At 39.9% G+C, this 6,000-nt stretch overlaps 1 long non-coding RNA gene across 1 annotated transcript in view; it reads left to right on the top strand.

Annotated features, from left to right (window-relative positions):
* Positions 1-650: 650 nt before the first annotated feature.
* Positions 651-6,000, top strand: part of LOC106042559 (uncharacterized) — a 74,947-nt gene continuing 69,597 nt past the window's right edge. Inside the window, exon 1 of the long non-coding RNA XR_010826423.1 lies at positions 651-785. This is a non-coding gene — a long non-coding RNA (uncharacterized lncRNA). The remainder of the gene's footprint in view (positions 786-6,000) is intronic.

Here is a 6,000-nt window from a genome sequence, read left to right as displayed (position 1 = left end):
GGAAAGTAAAGATGCAGGGACAAATTATACATATGTTGCATACGTGACATCAAAACTCACAACAGTATCATCACAACTTGGCAATTTGCATGTTTGTGGAAAGAAGCGCAAATGAGTTCTGTTTGAACAGCAGAAGCATCCATCAAAGCAACACCAACAATTTTCACACTTCAATAATTAACTTTAATGAGAAAGTCACTCTGGAGCGACTCCCCTATGAGGTAATCAGCTTGGGCCAGGCTGAACCAATTTGGAACAACAAGATATTCCCCCACTCCTCTGATCATGAGTTTATCCGCTCTTTCCCCAGCTGAAATAAATTAACAACTAAACCATGCAGAGTCTATGTAGGTCACACAGTTGATGTACTACCTACTTCAGCCTCCTGAAAGAATTCATTTGTTAATACTTAGCAGCTGTGACAGTCCCCCTGCACTGGAGTCATCTGTCCAGAGTGTAATGTAACAAAGCTGGCTGCTTCTTTCCAGCAAGAGCCTTTTCCGAAAAAATCAGATGAACAGGTGTTCTTCACATCCCCTAGATCTGGCTCTGTGCTCCGAGATGCCATTTCGTAGTCCAGCTGCACTGCTTGCTTCAGATACGCTGGGGCACAACAAAATGCACTGTCATTATCATTTCTCTGACAGAGTGTGGGTGTAAATAATGTGCCCACATTAGCGAAGCTCTGGGGATCTCCATGGAAACATTTAATCATTGACATTTAAGCTCCTGGTGTCGATAAGGGAAGCAGCTGACTCCTGACCTATTACTAATGGTTTATCAAGGTAGGGAGCAAGATATTTTTTTTTTGTCTTGACCTGGCTAGAAATGATACAGTGACAGCACATGCTATTATATCTTTCCTCTCTTCCCTCTTTTTCCTCCTGAGTATAGCTTGCAGTTTTATTTTTTTATTTTTTCCTTTTCTCAGTTATGTCATATTGGGACAATGTGGGATAGATCTGACTGAGGAAATGCCAACCTCCCAAAACGCCCTCTAAAATAACACAGCTAACTTCTTTTAAGTTTTTAATATGTAAATTCAGGAAGGTTCTTGGATCTTGAAGGGAAAATGTCAGAGACCCCTGTAGGAAGTCACACTTAGGTGTCAGAGTAGTTCTTGCAGCATCCCGAGCGTGCACATGCGCACCCACTGATTCACGTGAGTAGTTCCACTGGAGCCTCTAACAAACCCAGCCTCTGCATGTCCTGTGCAAGAGAGGAACCAACTTTTAATGGACACCTCTGTGCTTGTTGCAGGCTGCGTTTGGATTACCATTGCCTCATCCCTGGCAAATCCCCCCTGTACCAGAAACTGATGTGCCAGAAATTCAGACTGATCTGAACTTTTCACCAGTCAGGAGCTCTTCCAGATTCCTTACTCCCAGCTTCCAGACCACTTCCAGTGCACGAGCCAGCGTCCTGATCTGCAGCAACTCCTTGTTAAGTCTTTCCTCGCAGAGCAGCCTAGACCCACCGCCAACGAGAGACCTCCCCTCTGATTTTGAAGTGAAAGCCAAGCCTTAAAACAAACATTTCAGTAGGCTGGTTTTGTTTCAAACTGACAAAAGTCTAGTAGCGCTCTGTCAGTCTGAAACTCAGCCTTCCTATGCCACCCAGTTTCCACTGAGACGGTGGCACCCTGATGGCAAACCTATACGATCAGCTGCACTCCAGCTGTTAATTAGTCACAGTTTTGGTCCCAGATTTAGGGCTGATTTTGTGCTGGCTCTGGCTTTGGGTTGTGCTTCATTACAGAATGTGATTTGGCTTAAAGGAAAACTCTTAAGTATCTGGCTTGTTTTGTGGGAAAAAAACGCATCATTCTGTTACTGTCTTTATTCCAGAATAATTCACAGGATTTATTCTTGTTAGGGTAACCATATATAGCTCTTCTTACATCTAACTTAAATGGTTGGATGCAGAAAAGATAGAAAGTCTTACGCTACTACGTCATACAAATTAAACACTTATGACTGTTTGGCCCATGTACAATTAGCAGATTAACTCTGTGTCATTCCTTGTAAAATCAAACAACATTTTGGTTGCAAACCCCATTATTACATGTGCCATCTTTGCTATTTTTATGGCACCTATTCATGCATGTGATGGGGTAGAATTTGGAGATTTTTCTGTTTTTAAATTTACTCTCTATTCATTACCCTAACTCATTATAGGCCTAGGGTCTAGTTAGTCTGACTAGAGCAGAGTGTCAGTTTAAGTCCATACAGGGACCATGGACTGGATCAGATGATAGGGTACTTTCCTGCCTCTGCTGCAGCCCTGCCACCTAATCTTGGGAAAACATTTTGTCTTGGGACTATGAAAGCAGTGACTCGGTATTTCTGCAGTAGGATAGATATAACATCAAAATAACTGGGATTTTTATGTAAAAAATAGTTAGAGGAGTAGCTCTTACATTATCAGAAGTGAATCTCTTTGTTTCCTACCTCTGGACAGTGACAGTGCAAAGAACTGTGGCACTAACTTGCACAGATACTGCAATCGATAGAAAGAAGCTTGCCAGAAAATGAAAGGTTTGGGCTTCTTCTAGCATACGTCCATTAAAAGATCTTAATGCATATTACCTATGGATGGTATTCCTTTTACTACATGCTTTTAGAATTCATAACCCAAGCAAGCATTTTAAATAAAACTTTGCTCATTATCATAACACTGGAGTTTTTAAATGCTTAGAACAGGCTGCCTTATCCACATAAGAGGTGTATAAACACCATCAAAGAAGGGGCCCTTCTGGCTGTCGAAAGATGAAAACATAACATCATGCTCATTAGCAGAATTTGACTATTTCAAGTAGAATATGCATACATTTTAGCGTTGAAGGTCCTGGCTTCAAATGCAGCTTGAAATGCAATCAGTCAGTGTCGCTCACATGCCATTTGCCTCAGATTTTACACCTTGTAGATCTAAAAGACTTGCTTTCTGATCTTATGCAATAGGTTTCATTCAAAAGTATTAGGTTTTTATTTGAAAGCCACGTGCTTGTTCTGAGTTTTCTGTTCTCTCATATTACTGAGACTGATTTTGGATTTTTAGTTCATTAAGAGTGTGCCCCTGGACTGAGACTTTCTTAATTGATTTCTCCTTAATTGCTACCCCTTAGTTATTCCTCAAGAGTTTGGAGGCATAATCTGGTGTATTGAACCATTGTTTCTTGCATGTGCCAGAGGTAAGAAATGTATTTATCATCTAGCATTTGTATACTCTCTATCTTCAGTGATACCCGTTATGTGGGAGAGGTGTTGGGGTAGAAAGAGAAAACCTCAGTATCCTGGCACCTTAAGTGCCGAACTGTGCATTAGGAATAGAGAGGGCTCTGCTCATGCTTCCAGCTGTTATTAATCCTGACATGTTCAGAGATTTTTGGCACACACTGTTTTAACCTCCTGCAGTTTAAATACATTTAACGTTCTCTCTCCCTCTTTCCCATAATGACTGTAATGTGTGATTTTGTTTTATCTCAGTAATCATATCCTTCTCCCTCTGAGAACCAGCTCAGCACAGCACCCCAGATACAGGCGTAGGAAGAACAGGCTTATCTGTTTGTACAGAATGTGCCATTGCTTGTTACCATAGAGCTAATGCTACTTAACAACATTTAAATAATAATTTATATTATAAAATATAACTTACTCTGTTGTGACCTGATAAGACTAACTGCCACTGATTATTTGTAATATTGTCCATGGATGTTTAAAAACAGGTACGGGAGGAAAAAAAAAAAAAAAGGAAACATTTTCATAATAAGAAACATTGGTTGCTGGGCTTGTCAGTATGTACCCAGGCTCACGAGGATTTCAAAAACATTCGTTATCAAACAGACAGTGTTTTTTCCAACCTACATCCTTCGTAGCCTCAACTGCCAAATTACTTTTGTATGTTAGCTAGGCTAACTCAATCCCAAACTCTTTTCACGTTCTCTTTCATTATGGGACTACACAAAACCTAGGGTAAGGTACATGTGAGAAAAAATATTCCCTAAAAGGGCATACATGCTTTGGAGGTATATACTCAAGGAAAGCCTAGAAATGCTGCTTACAGGGCTATAAAATGCATAAGATTGTGAGCTCAGACCAGCAAATTTTACCTCTGTTAATTGCAGTGGAGCAATGACTGAATTAGTTACGACTGCCAGATATGTAGCATTGGGAAAGGCTCCACATAACAGCAACTCCAGTCAATGACATTTAGCTACACCTCAGAAGACTGTGGCAACATCACTATAGAATTTTGTTTGTGATAGGAGTTGCCCAAAGGGAGAATGAGGAATATCAGGTAATCAAAATGAAGAAGGAAATAAGCTCAAAGTCACTGATGCAATAAATGCTACAAAATAAGTTGACTTCTTCCCTTCCTAGAAAATACAGAGGGTAGACCTGCCTTGAGAAGATTGTTAGGTGTTATAAAGATTAACAATTCTGGGGAACAATCCCTATTTCTAAAACTGAGAATATCTGTATAGCATTTAGGAATTCACTAATATGAGACCATTTAAAATGTATTTAATAGGACAAGGAGTAATGTTTCCAAACTTAAAAAAAAAAAAAAAAAAAAAGGTGGATTCAGATTAGATATTGAGAAGAAATTTTTACTATGAGGATGGTGAGGCACTGGCACAGGCTGCCCAGAGAAACTGTGGATGCCCCATCCCTGGAGGTGTTCAAGGCCAGGTCGGACGGAGCTTTGGGCAACCTGATTGGTGGGAGGTGTCCCTGTCCATGGCAGGAGGGTCGGAATTAGATGATCTTTAAAGTCCCTTCCAACCCAAACCATTCTGTGATTCTATGTGTTTAATAAGTTTGATACCATTGCATATCTACAGTTAGATACATTTCACACACTACCATATTACATCCAGAGGGGTGGGTGCTGCAGGAATAGGGTACATGGCAGTGGGGAGAGTGATAGAAGAGCACCTTTAAGACAATACACAGGCATCAGTAGGAAAAAATGAAGTAAAGGCTTGTCTTTCAAGTCCCACTTTTTCTGATGCTGCAAATACAAAACCTTTCTGTTCACGTAGGGTCAACAAGCCAAAACCTACCTTCTCAAGATAGCTGTCTATACCGTTGTTTTTAAGATTGGGGAAGGACTTCTGCTCTTCAGGTAGGAGGAACCACTCTTTCTCTCTCTACTCCAGCTTCCCAGAACCTACTAATAATTATCAGAGTGCTAGAAATTGGAAGCTGAAGATTAATTTCCCTTTTGAGTAAATGAGGCTTCAATTCCTTTTCAGTGTTTTGGATGAATTCAAAGGTGGATGGACAGTCAAATAGGAAATAAATCTCTAAATATGTCTAAATATTGGGTTTAAGAGGAGAGGAGTTCTGTAGGATTGGAATTTGACCTTTAGCCCCTTGGGCCTATAAAGCGCCCTACTTAGGCATATAGGGTTTCCCTGACATAAACCTGGTGTAACACAGTAGTGCATTAGGCCTGTGGTATTTTGATATTTACCAGGTGTGCTCGAATAAAGGGCAATTTAACTTTTGCAGTAAACCAGTTCTACTTGCCCAGTTTCACTTTTCTGAACATCAGTTACTGATCATTATGTTCAGCAAGTATTACATTTAACCATCCAAAGACTTGTGAGCACTTAAGTTCCATCGACTTCAATAGCATTAGCTGGAGTGAACAAAAGTTAAGGCAGTAGATAAGTCTTTGGTGATCAGGCTTACTTTACATTGAACAGTAAAATCTACATCTAAAAGTTACCATGTCAGACTCACAACTGGTGTAATTCTTGTGGCATTCTAGAGGGAAGAACATGGATATTCGTGGAAGGTAGGGGTATGCTTGATTACACTATTAACATCTGGCATTTAGAATAAAATTAGAGAAAGAAAAAACATCATTAACTAGCAGTGAACTTTATCAAGTTTTTTTATTACTTTAGATGGAGCTTTGGCAGTTGTTACTGTAAGGACATTTCTATATATATAATGTGTAAATACCAAGTAGATATCAGGAAAACAAAAC

Source organism: Anser cygnoides, chromosome 1, assembly GCF_040182565.1.
Source record: "Anser cygnoides isolate HZ-2024a breed goose chromosome 1, Taihu_goose_T2T_genome, whole genome shotgun sequence".
NCBI lineage: Eukaryota > Metazoa > Chordata > Aves > Anseriformes > Anatidae > Anser > Anser cygnoides.
This window is presented reverse-complemented; position numbering and strand designations above follow the sequence as displayed.